Source organism: Acipenser ruthenus, chromosome 19, assembly GCF_902713425.1.
Source record: "Acipenser ruthenus chromosome 19, fAciRut3.2 maternal haplotype, whole genome shotgun sequence".
Lineage (NCBI taxonomy): Eukaryota > Metazoa > Chordata > Actinopteri > Acipenseriformes > Acipenseridae > Acipenser > Acipenser ruthenus.
The window spans coordinates 18908843-18921263 of record NC_081207.1 but is presented as its reverse complement, the minus strand read 5'-3'; the positions used below and the strand labels follow the sequence as shown (position 1 = coordinate 18921263).

The window sequence follows — 12421 nt, the reverse complement described above, 5'->3', positions numbered from 1 at the left end:
ATTAGCAACAACGGGGTGTCTAAGCAACAATACTTGAAAGGAATACAATCATACCGTGAGCAGGCCTTCTACAGAGATTGAAACAGATTCCCACACATGCCAAATCAATACAATATAAAAATCAGACGCTCATGTAAACAATCAGACAAGGCGACTCTACGAAGTGGTTTCCAAACACCAGAAGCAACAAGACATTATTATTATTATTATTATTATTATTATTATTATTATTATGCTTTACTTTAATTTGATTTGATTAATGACTTCTCATAAATTTTATTTTATTTAAGCGATAGTGCCCGTCGATGATGGCTCTACGTGTGATAGTTGACCGCGACTGGATTTATGAGTCCCGAGCCCAAGGCGAGGCCACTAACGAAAATCAAGGTTAACTATCACGATAGAGCCATCATCGAGAGGGCACTATCTCTATTATAAAATTATTTTACCATTGTTTTTTTAAAAAAACAAACAAAAAAAACCTTAAAACCTAAATTTAGCTTGAACTGATTCGTCAGGTACCTTTCCGCTGAGTAAAGACGTTCTAAGAAAATAGTCCCCAACATTTTTTTAAATAAAAACCAAGGATGGCATACTATAAAGAGAAAAACGATCCATTTTAATTACTAAATAGATTTAAATGTTTTTTTTTTTTAATTTATTAGGACTTTAAACCCCTATTTATAATCTGGACATTGCCTAAGGAATGAATGATAGAGTCTGATCTACCAATACAATCTCTCATTAAATACCACTCTAAAATGCCTGATAACTGACCATGTTGCAACCTTTTGCCAAAGGAGATTGACTCTCTTGAATCTACATATGAATGGAGCAAACTGAACTGTCCGCGTCTCGCTTTGTTATTGTTGAAAGATGCTGGGTCTGTGAGCCAGTCGAGCTGATAGTCTGTAATTGGCTCTCGGCAGTTGCAGGTACAGTATTGGCTGCTTTCGTTGATGCAAAGTATTGATTGGCTGGTTTTGGTGGCTAATAATTTGGACCAATTGGCTCAATTGCAACGAACGGAAAGCAGTTTACTAACTGGGGATGATTCCGTGGTTAGTACGCAAGTTAAATACCAATTGCAACGAATTTAGCGGTTTAAGTTAGTCCCCAGCTGCGTACTAAAAAAGGTATCAATTGCAACGAACCCAAAAATAACTGCTGCTGCCCTCTAGAGGATACTAAGTACGGGACTAACTTTAGTCTAACTCTTGCTATGGACTAAGAATTTTAGTATCGTACTAAGTGGAATAGTGGAAGACATGTGAAAGTCCCAGAATGTACTGGCAGTTTATTTTTGTTGAAATAATAATGTGTGCATATAATATACACATATATACGTCGTCACTATATTTGAAGCATCTGCTGCCTGTACAGATATTGTAATAGTAAAATAAAATTACATTACGACTACAATACTGTTAACTACTAATAATGAAGGTGTTGGCAGCATTACAGTCATGCATGTAGAGCCTGTAGTATGTGATAGTAGGTTTCACATTTGAGAGACGTATTTATTTATTTTTTTTGGGGGGGGGGGGGACGGGGGACTCGACACTGGTGGTTCTAGGGCGAGCAGGGATATCGAGGAGTAGGGACACAGTGGGTAGAATGTGAGTTAAGTGTTATTTTACACAGTAGGACCTGGGGGCACATTGAAAAATAAAATAAACAGTGCTCTTCTCGGTGTGTTTTTAGAAGTGATTATCTATGATACTTCTTCAGAATACTACCCCTTCCCTGTTTTGTACTTGTTGTGGTCCAATGAGAACGGTGTCGAAACAGCCCGTGTGTGTTGAGTGTCAAAAACCAGCTTTGCTAGTTTATTTCATGGCATTGCACTTGGTTGAGTATTTTACAGGCAGTCCGTGTGCCCCGATATGGAGTATTTTACCATGCATATATATCTTAAATAAAATAAAGAAAAATATTACGTGCACACATAAATGTATGTTAGAGACAAATTAATATTTATATATAAATGTCGGCCTATTTGTAACATTGTAAAAATGATTATTAGCTCATAATATCGTAAAATACATACATTACTGTTACAAATATTTCAAATGTTCTGAATCAGAGCCATCCCGCCTTGCACCGTGTCTGGCTCCCTGTAAAAGGATGAAGAAGCGGTTCTGATAATGAATGAATGAATGATTTAGAGCCCCCTTCAGTTCCTGTTTGGTAACAACAACAATGCTTGATCCTTAGTACTGTACTAAATCTGGGGATCAGCTAGTCTCCAACTTTGTTCTGCTTGTTTTTTCGATGCAATTGGTACTAACTTAGTACGCAGCTGGGGATTATCCCGAAATAGTACGGTACTAGCTAGTACGCAACTTAGTACGCAGCTCCGTACTAACTCTGTAAGTTTGTTGCAATTGACCCATTGTGTCTTTGTTTAGTATTTACTGTCCAATAGTGAACTACGCTTAAAAACACAGCAAGTAAAAAAGAAAAAGACAGCACTTGCGCGGATTGATTTTAAATTTGATTCACAGTTGATGCTGAGACATTCCAGCGGGCATCTACCGCTAGAACTGGAAGCTGACTGTACTGAATCAATTTAGAATCTGAAACTGGGGGGGCACTGGACCTAAACTGGACGGGCAAGGCCCCCAAAGGCCCGCCTGTGACACATTCTTGTTTTTTAGTTTTTTACTCATTACAAGCATTTACATTCATTACTGAGAAACACAATAAAGTTACAGGGGAGGGAATGCGCTTACAGTAAATCACATGCTAGCTTAGAGTGAATGTTGAGGAGTTATTCCCTTGATTGGTTAGACCAATGAAGAATTACATTTCTAAAAGTTATTTCACACACTGAGTGTAGATTAAGGTGAGCTACTTTTTAAAGTTCTGTAACACCAGATTGGTTGAGATGTTGAAGGCTGCATCTCAGAAACCCTTGTTAACTGTGCATAGATATTTGTTATTATGAGGTATAATTCTACTTTAAATGGAAATCATGAGAGACATTCTTTTTCATAGCACTTGCTTCTGTAATGTTATGCTTAAATCCTTGGTAGGGGTTTGTATGTTACTGCCACCTCCAAGGAAAAAAAACAAAAAAAAACAAAAGAACATCTAGACTAGAGTGTTTCTGTTTAAATCACTTTAGAAAACCATTATTCATCTAGTATGTTTTCAGTGTAGATTACTACTGTTGATAACCAGTCGATATTGTACGTAAGTAGCAGAAATATTGTATAATTATATTAATAAAGATTATAGTAATTGTATTGTATAAATATTGTATTCTGGAAAAACATGACTATACAGACAAGATTACTGTTTTAAGAGTAAGCCGCTTCAAATTGCACCTTCTTTGTGTTTGTTCACATACTTTTATGATGCTTGCAATCAATCTGTTTTTTTATCACTATCACTTGATTACTGTATTTTTTGATAACCCTTTGTGCTGTTACTTCAGTTCTAGTTTTCCTGCTATAGACATAGGCTAGATCACCCATTATCTTTATATTAGTGAGCACGAGTACACAGCAGTGTTTTGCCAGCAAAACAACAGGAAAGTTGCCAACGTCATAAAAATGAAGGTCGATATGTGAAGCTATCTCTTTTAGACTCCTATCTACGCTGATAATTTGGCCACAACTGTCACACTGATGCAGGAAATTATGTTAAGAATGTGTTTTTTTGTATATATGTGACCATCACCACAACGTAGAAAAAGTTATAAAATGTCACGACTTAAAAATACAGGTTTAATACTGTATATCTTACAGTCAGGGCTTGGCCCTGCAGGTGCCACGATAATAAGATTCATATTGTGAAACATGGGGCTGGGCAATTAAACAGAAATCCATCCATCCATTATCATTAACCACTTACTCCTTTACAGGGTCGCGGTGAGCCGGAGCTTAACCCGGCATACACAGGGTGCAAGGCGAGACTACACCCTGGACGGGACGTCAGTCCATCGTAGGGCACCACACACAGAGGGCAATTTAGAGTGACCAATCAACCTGGACAGCATGTCTTTGGACTGTGGGAGGAAACCAGAGTACCCGGAGAAAACCCACGCAAACACAGGGAGAACATGCAAACTCCACACAGACAGTACCTTAAGCTGGATTTGAACCTAGGACCCTGGTGCTGTGAGGCAGCAGCGCTAACCACTACACCACCATGCCGCACTATTAAACAGAAATGATGTCCGTATTCTATAGGTATGCAAGTGATGTATTTCCTAGTGATGTTAAAAAACTTCCCAGACAAACTTCTCAGAGGTCTAACCTCAATATTTTAGAATGAATAATGTCAATGTGTTATTAGTAGTCATTTGTTCACACAAACTGTATAAGCTGTAAAATGTGTGCACTTTAAGATACTATACGAACAAGTCATATGGCTGTACTGTAGGTCTATGTATGTATTTAAGTGTCGAGCTTATACAGCCCACGTCGCAGTTACAATGTAATTGTTCAAATAAATGGAGAATTCTAAGATGAAAACGGCACAACAGACTCCCGAGTCATATTATCTACGCAGGTTTAAATACTACTACAGTACTACTAAAAAAAACAAAAAAAAACAACAAAAACATTAAGAGATAACAGCAGAATAGAAGAATATCCAGCTCGTCTTGACACCCAACTCTCTTTTGAAAAAAAAAAACTAGGTCATACATAAATTAATGAAACGCTGCTAAGCAAACGAAGAACAAGAGAACACATTGCGTAATTCTACTAGCTGGAATCCCTACTGGGCTTGTTTGGACTCTTGAGATGGTTCTGTCGCTTGATACAGTACATTTTCCCTTCTGTAATCACCCCCCTCCCCTCCCATTCGATCCTTTCGCTTTGCTACCGCCCTCTACCTCGTCTCGTCTCGTTTGGTCTGGTCTGGTCAGCCCATTGCACCACCGCTGCTCGCCGCACCTCCTCCCACAGCGGCAGGTTCCGTTTTGCCGCGCAGCGAAGAACACAGACACACAGAGCCAGAAAAATAATCGGAGGATTTTCTCGCGAGGAAGGACGCCATTATCGGAATCTCTAACAAACAACACGAGAATTCATCATTCACACGGTAATATAAACCAAACTGACGCAGTCAAATTGCACACCGGGAGACTTGGGGAGTTCGGGGACAAAGGATTGAATTATATTTTCAGAAATAATAATTATTATTATTATTATTTTTACACATTGTTTTATTAATGACCTTAGAAGATAATTCGGTGTCTGTGCTCATTGTAGTGCTTAGCCAGCAAGGCCCGAACGAGCTTCTAGTTTTAAACCAATTGTACATTGTTATATCCAGGACGAGTTACTCAATAATAATAATAATAATAATAATAATAATAATAATAATAATAATAATAAAATCAAGTTTTTTTTATTGTTGTAAAGGTTGCATTTTTTTGCCTAAGCGTTTTGTGTTTTTTAAATATGAAACAACACTTTCAGCTTGTTTGATTGATATAAGTTGCTTTATTTTACGCTTTTTATTTGCGTGACAAGAGGACTAAATGGAGTAACTTATTGTTATTTTATTATCGGTTACAAGTTTGTTTGACATACCTAGCTATTTTTTCGGTTCTATTAATATTACGTACCTTTTACCTCGTCATTACGAATCTGAATTGGTCACCAAACATGGGTCCTAAAAGCTAAGTACTGTATTATTGAAAAATAAAAAAAACTGTTATTGACAGTAAAGTTGCCCTAAGATTCACTTAGCTGTTAGAGAACTGGGCATAAAACGCCAAATTCAACATCAGTCTATATAAGTGGACAACAACTTTTTTTTTTCATTGAATGAATGAATCTAATCTTTTTGCCATAGTTTGATCGGTCAATTAAAGACATGCATTTATGTTGCTTAGGAAAGGCAGGTTTCTTTAAGAACAAATTTAGTTTTGCTTTAAACAAAAAACTGGTAATCTTTTAATGGAACGTTAAATAACCCTATTAATTTATAAAGGGGGACATTGTTGCAGCAAAAGTAAAAAGAAAGTCATTTTCGGATCATTGGTTCAGTAAAGACCTTTTCTTGAACAATCCTGCCATTTTGTTGCAGTTGCTTCTTTCTGAAGTCAGCTGGGCACCCAAAAATGTAATGCCCCAAATTTAATCTTCCAAAGGTGCAATGCTATAGAGCAACTTTTATCTCCATGTTGGTACGTGTGTCTTAGAGTCCTCCAATGCTCTCTGTGCTGGACAGTGTCTCTTTCACAATAAATATTTAGGGTACAGTTTGGCAAGCAGCTTCTGCTTTTGGAGCTGTTTGAGTTATCTACAAACTGAACAAATACTGTACACTTAAACAGTTGGTGATTTACAAACTGTAAACCAATACACTTCAGTTCATGGTCTTATAGATTCAACACCATCATTCATTCAACTTCTGTTGGCTGTGTTTTGTTTAGAACCCATAGGAAAATGCAGTATTTTCAGAAAAGATTTGGTCTCTTGTATAACCATTCCTGTCATTAAAAACAGAAAGAAATTGCATAGACATTGCATGTTTGACAAAGGTGAAATAACCAAGGCTTTAAAAAAAGCAGTGGCTACTGTATGCTGCCAGGAGTCTCCCCATCCTCTATACATATTGAATTGTTACCCTTCACACTTTACTCTTGTAGCAATTAGATTGCATAACCACCATGTTAAAAATATTTTTTGTTTTCCAGAGATTACTTTAAACATTCCTTCCTGTGTTACATTGAATATGACCGCATCTAATGCCACATAGTTTCCTATATAAATGTACAGCATGAAACCCAAGTCCAGGACTCTAGTGAGGGGCAAGGGTGGAGAAGGAGCAGGGAGGTGGAGGGGGGGTACGGCTACTGCTGGTGGCAGAGGAGCGGAGGGGGTGAGGGGGTGTAGGGAGAAATAATAGTCTGGAGGTAGGAGGGGGCAGACAGGTTGAGACAAATACCTGATTGAACCCTTTGTCGTAGTTCAAACTCCCTCCAGTGGTCTAGCTGCAATCAGACGGTGACTGACAGCAACTAGACCACAATGCACAAATCTAGCTAACATGTTGTATTTGATATATTTCCATATGCAGAATTTAATTTTTTTTTTTTAAAAAAAGGTTCCCAGTACAACAGGGAGACCAGTAGGCTTAGTGGTCCAGTGGTTAAAGAAAAGGGCTTGTTACCAGGAGGTTCCTGGTTCAATCCCAGCCACTGACTCACTGTGTGTGACCCTGAGCAGATCACTTAACCTCCTTGTGCTCTGTCCTTCGGATGAGACTTAAAACTGAGGTCCTATTGTAAGTGACTCTGCAGCAGCAGCAGTTGTCGATGCATAGTTTACCCCCTAGTTTCTGTAAGACGCTTTGGATCAAAGCGTTTGCTAAATGACCATTTAATAATAATAATAATAATGATAATTAAAATACGAGATAAGGAGTGGTAAGCAATGCTTTGAAATCCTTTTCCTACCTCATACTGTATCAGCAACAGCAGGATTAAAACTGCCTCCCCTTGTATTGAATATATGCAGAAACATGCAGTAGATTAAAAGCTTCTGATGCTGCCTCCTGGTACCTAATCACTTCCTGAAAATGGTTCTTGCATTTCATTTTATACAAACCCCCAACCCACAGTAAAATTATAAAGTGCATTTTTTGCATTTCAGTAAGGCCTACTCAATATGAACCTCAGCTGACACCAATTTGACCTGCTTCCTGTATAAAAAAACTCGCCATGTCTTACTAACGCACTGAAAAGTTTGAAGTAATTGTAGCTAACAAAATAATTTCATAAATCGTACCTATTTTACACTTCCATTAGCTACATAGATCTCAGATGTGCAGGTTTTGGATTTAATGCATATCTGTTACTATTTAAAGAAAGTTTACATTTTTTCTGCCTTTTTCACAGGAAGTATGTTATATTTGTACTTCGTGGGTCATTTCACCTCAGATGTCTACTGGGTCATAACATGTTACTGGCTGAAAGCATGCCAGCCAATAGGGGGAGCAGCTGATTGGTTATTTACAGGAAATGACCGAGCCAGTGGAACACTTTCTGAAAGCATTGATGTCAAAAAGAGGTTTCTTTAACCAAATCTGGTATCAGATATCATGTTTTAAACTAAAAATGCATGGAAGGTCACAGCAAGTAAAAAAAAAAAAAAATGTTTTTGCTTCATTTGATAGACGTTTTGAGACCCAGCATATCCAGGGCCGGATTAATCCATCACTGGGCCTTAGGCAAGCATACACTTGCGGGCAGGGGGGGACTGGCCCGGGATTCTTAGGATGCTATTCGCATCCTAGCCTGTCTGTGCTGGCCTGCGCATTTTTTTTGTGTGTGTGATCGCGCACTATAGTGTACTGGCCCCCCTCCCATGATAAAATGGCCTGCGCCTAACTTCAAAAGAAAGGGGTTGTTAAGTGTGTGAAGCAGGGGTGGACTGGCACGGGATGCTTTTGCAATTGGCATCCTGGTCTGTGCTGTTGTTGTTGTTTTTTTACTGCAGTGGGAAAAAACATGCATTGCATTGCAGACTGAATAGTATAATGAGAGTACAGAGAAAGACAGGACAGACACAAAAAATAAAAATTCTGACGATCCAATGACCAGATCGTGACGAGACAAAACTTAAGGTCAGATAATATCATTTTACTCAATTTGGTGGGTTTGCTTTTGAGAGCAGACAGGCAGAGACCTTGACGGTGGCTTGTCATGGCCTTGTTGTTACAAGGAGCCTGAAAGTTGGGACAGAGCAGAAAATGCTATTTTTCAGTATTACTATATACTTTTTGCTTTTTTTCCCCCAGTAACCGGAATTCCTGAAATACATCTCGGAAAATACATATCGGGCCATATTCATGAAGCATTTTCTGCCATCATATGTTTACTGCACTTTTATGAATAAAGCAAAACAACTGACTCTAGATTATTATTATTTTTTTTTATATAAACTTGTTTAAACTGCGCATAGGGACTCTTAAATTAGCATCCTGTAGTGAAAGTTGTGGCAGCAGTGTGGAGTAGTGGTTAGGGCTCTGGACTCTTGACCGGAGGGTCGTGGGTTCAATCCCCAGTGGGGGATACTGCTGTTGTACCCTTGAGCAAGGTACTTTACCTAGATTGCTCCAGTAAAAACCCAACTGTATAAATGGGTAATTGTATGTAAAATAATGTGATATCTGTATAATGTGAAATAATGTATAATGTGATATCTTGTAACAATTGTAAGTCGCCCTGGATAAGGGTGTCTGCTAAGAAATAAATAATAATAATAATAATAAAGATGTATGTGACATTTTGTTGTTTTCTTATTAGGAAAAAAACAGGAGTAAACTTAGCCTAGAGCTAGAGGGAAGTGTTTTATGAATAATTCCCATCAGATCATAATGTTTTTATTTTTAAAATATTAGGGCTTTAATTTATTTTAGCACATTGTTTCGGTTTTGCAGTTGGTTGTTTTGGATAATGGTGGTATTGAAAATCCAACATTTCATGCTGAGTAATAAGTCTGTAGGATCATTTTAATACAGCTTGTGAAACACACCCCTTTCCCTTGCTCTTCCCTACAACTGAGCGAGTGCACGATATTATACATTCAACCTAGTCGGTCTTCAACAGAAGAGTCTATATGTGTATGTATTATTTATTTCTTAGCAGACGCCCTTATCCAATTGTTACAAGATATCACATTATTTTTACATACAATTACTTATTTATAAAGTTGGGTTTTTACTGGAGCAATCTAGGTAAAGTACCTTGCTCAAGGGTACAGCAGCAGTGTCCCCCACCTGGGATTGAACCCACGACCCTCTGGTCAAGAGTCCAGAGCCTTAACTACTACTCCACACTCTACTGATTTGCCATCTCCCTCACTTTCTGCTCTAAATAAAATAGGTCAGTTCTGCCTGCATGTAGATAGTAACCCTGCCTGCAATCGTGATCGACACAGTTTTAGTGGTTCCACTGGTGAAATGGCTCCTGTGCAAGCCTTAGATACAAGCTGCGCAGATCCAAAATCTTCATCCATAGCTGTTCAGTCTCTTGATACACCAGATGTACAGTATGAAAGTGAAGAGACAGTTCAGTCAATTGTTGAAATGGACAGTAAATACTGACACTGACCTGGATAGTGAAGCAAGAGAAACAGAAAGCAGTTATTTTCAATCAAATCTGTTTGTTCCACCACAAGTGCATGCTTCAGTTGTAGAAAAATTGCAGTTTTTATCTGAACATCACCCTGTGAAGACATACTATAGAGAAGTAAAAGACAGTCCCCAAAGAACTGAAAGAAAGTGGATATCTTTCTCACAGACTGACAACAAACTGTTTTGCAGTGTTTGCATGGGATTCTCTGAAAATCAGGATTCACCGTTTCAGTGAAAAGTGTTTATGTAAAAATAGAAAAACATGAGATGTCAGGTTGCCATTCAACAGCTGTTGCTGGGTATTTGGCAGCTAGAAATGAGAAACATTGAATGTAACATTAATAAAGAACTACCAGAGCTACATCATCAACAAGTAAAAGAAAGATGACTTTTTCTGAGCAGAATCATTGAAGCAGTTCTGTACATTGGAAGACAAGATATAGGGTAGAGAGCCCATCGCAGAGAAGAAGCTTACACACTTGAAAATTCAGAAACAAATCATGGTAATTTTTTGGAACTGCTTCTGTCATGGTCAAAATTTGATGCATTGATAGATAAACATTTAACGATGAGCATTGCCAGCAGCAGAAAACGCAAACAATCCATGCACGGAAAAGGAAGACGAGGTTCACTTGTGACATTCCTGTCCAAGAAAACATTTACAACATACTGAGGATTATCTGTCTTATTATTCAGGAGTCAATAGCTTAAGAAATAAAAGAAGCAGGTTACTACAGCCTAATGGTAGATTCATCACAAGATGTTGGAGTAACTGATCAGCTTTCATTGTGTGTAAGATATGTAAAGGAGAGTGCAATGACGGAATGATTACTTAGATTTTTGCCTGTCACTACTTCTTCAAAGTCTCAGGACTTGTACAACTTAAAGGCAGAAAAACTCGGACGATCACTTAAAAAAATTGTCAGCCATGCCTATGATGGTGCACCTAATATGAGTGGAGCAAAAACTGGACTTCAAAAACTAATGAAGAAGAGGCCCCCAATTCGATTTTCACTCACTGCTATAGTCCTGTACTTAACCTGGCTGTAACTCAGGCTGCTACTGCCTCTAAAAGGTTAGCAACATTCACTTCAGACTCTTACAAAAGAATGAATGTGTGGAAGAAAACACTGAAGGAATCTGGTGCTGTTGGGAGTGAGAGTCTTCTTCGATTACAGAAGCTAGGTGGTAGGCACGGGAAGTTGCCCTTGTGCATGTTTTTGAAGGGTTTTCTACCTCTAGTTCTGAAAGAAAACGGTTCAGAATCCTCATAAAGGCACTGATGGTAATAAGAAATGCAACTGAGCAATTTGATGCCAAATCAAGAGCTGGCGCAAATTTCTTGATTAACAATTTGATGAAATTTGATATGATTCTTACTGGCTTTGTCTTCCTGAAACTGTTCTCACTGAGCTCAAGTGCTGCAGACTGCCTTCAATCTTCAAAACTTGACTACTTGCAAGCATGGCAACTGTTGTCAAGTTTGAAAACAACTTAATGAAAACTCTGAATGAGTTTGCAGCTGTGTATTCTCTGGCAAAAGAGTTTGCAGATTTGATGGATAAAGAAATGCTTAAGTATTCCGAAAGTGAATTGCAAGGAGTGCAATGGTCTACATCTCTCCCTAAGAGAAGAAGCCAAAGCAAGAATTGTTTGCCGGGTGAGACTGCTCCAGATGAAAGAGCATCTGTTGGAGACTATGAGATTAAAGTATACAAAGTTATATTCAACAAGGCTGCTTTTACACTTGAGAACAGGTTTATGACACATACAAACTTGAAGAAGGATGCCTCCGTGTGAGATCCATGAAATTATAAGACACTTTTGGAGCCAGGTTTTGTGTTTCAGCCTGAAAGTCTGGAAGTTATTGCCACCATGGCTAATGTTGATGTCCAAGATCTGAGGAATGATTTGCTTGCTGTTGCTGGCAGTTATGACTCTATAGCAGAAATCTGTATAGACAAATCAAAGCATAGAAAAGGGGATAATGTCACACTGTCAGAGTTAAGAGGTACCGACTCTGAACCAGATGAGAACACTGATGAGCATGACTCACTACACTGCAGTTTAACATCAGAAAGTCAATGTGGAAAATGCATTTCATGTGCATATGTTGCTGCATACTCGTTTGCAACCCATTCTGCAAGTTATGGATCTTTAGTCTGTGTGCTGAAACTTTTAACTTTATCATTCACCCAAGTTTCTTGTGAACGCAGCTTCTCCATTCTAAAATTGATTAAAACCAGACTGCCCTCTGTGTTGAGGGATGACCATCTTGAGGCTCTTATGCTTCTGAACATTGAAAAAGAGGTTC

The 12421-nt window shown here is 38.3% G+C and overlaps 1 protein-coding gene across 4 annotated transcripts in view; it reads left to right on the top strand.

Annotated features, from left to right (window-relative positions):
• The first annotated feature begins 4817 nt into the window (after positions 1-4817).
• LOC117424599 (protein BANP-like) overlaps positions 4818-12421 on the top strand; it is a 162021-nt gene continuing 154417 nt past the window's right edge. For all 4 annotated transcript variants that reach the window (XM_058992560.1, XM_034041109.3, XM_034041108.3 and 1 more), the window contains exon 1: positions 4818-5058. The gene's annotated coding sequence lies outside the window, so the exon portion shown is untranslated. The remainder of the gene's footprint in view (positions 5059-12421) is intronic.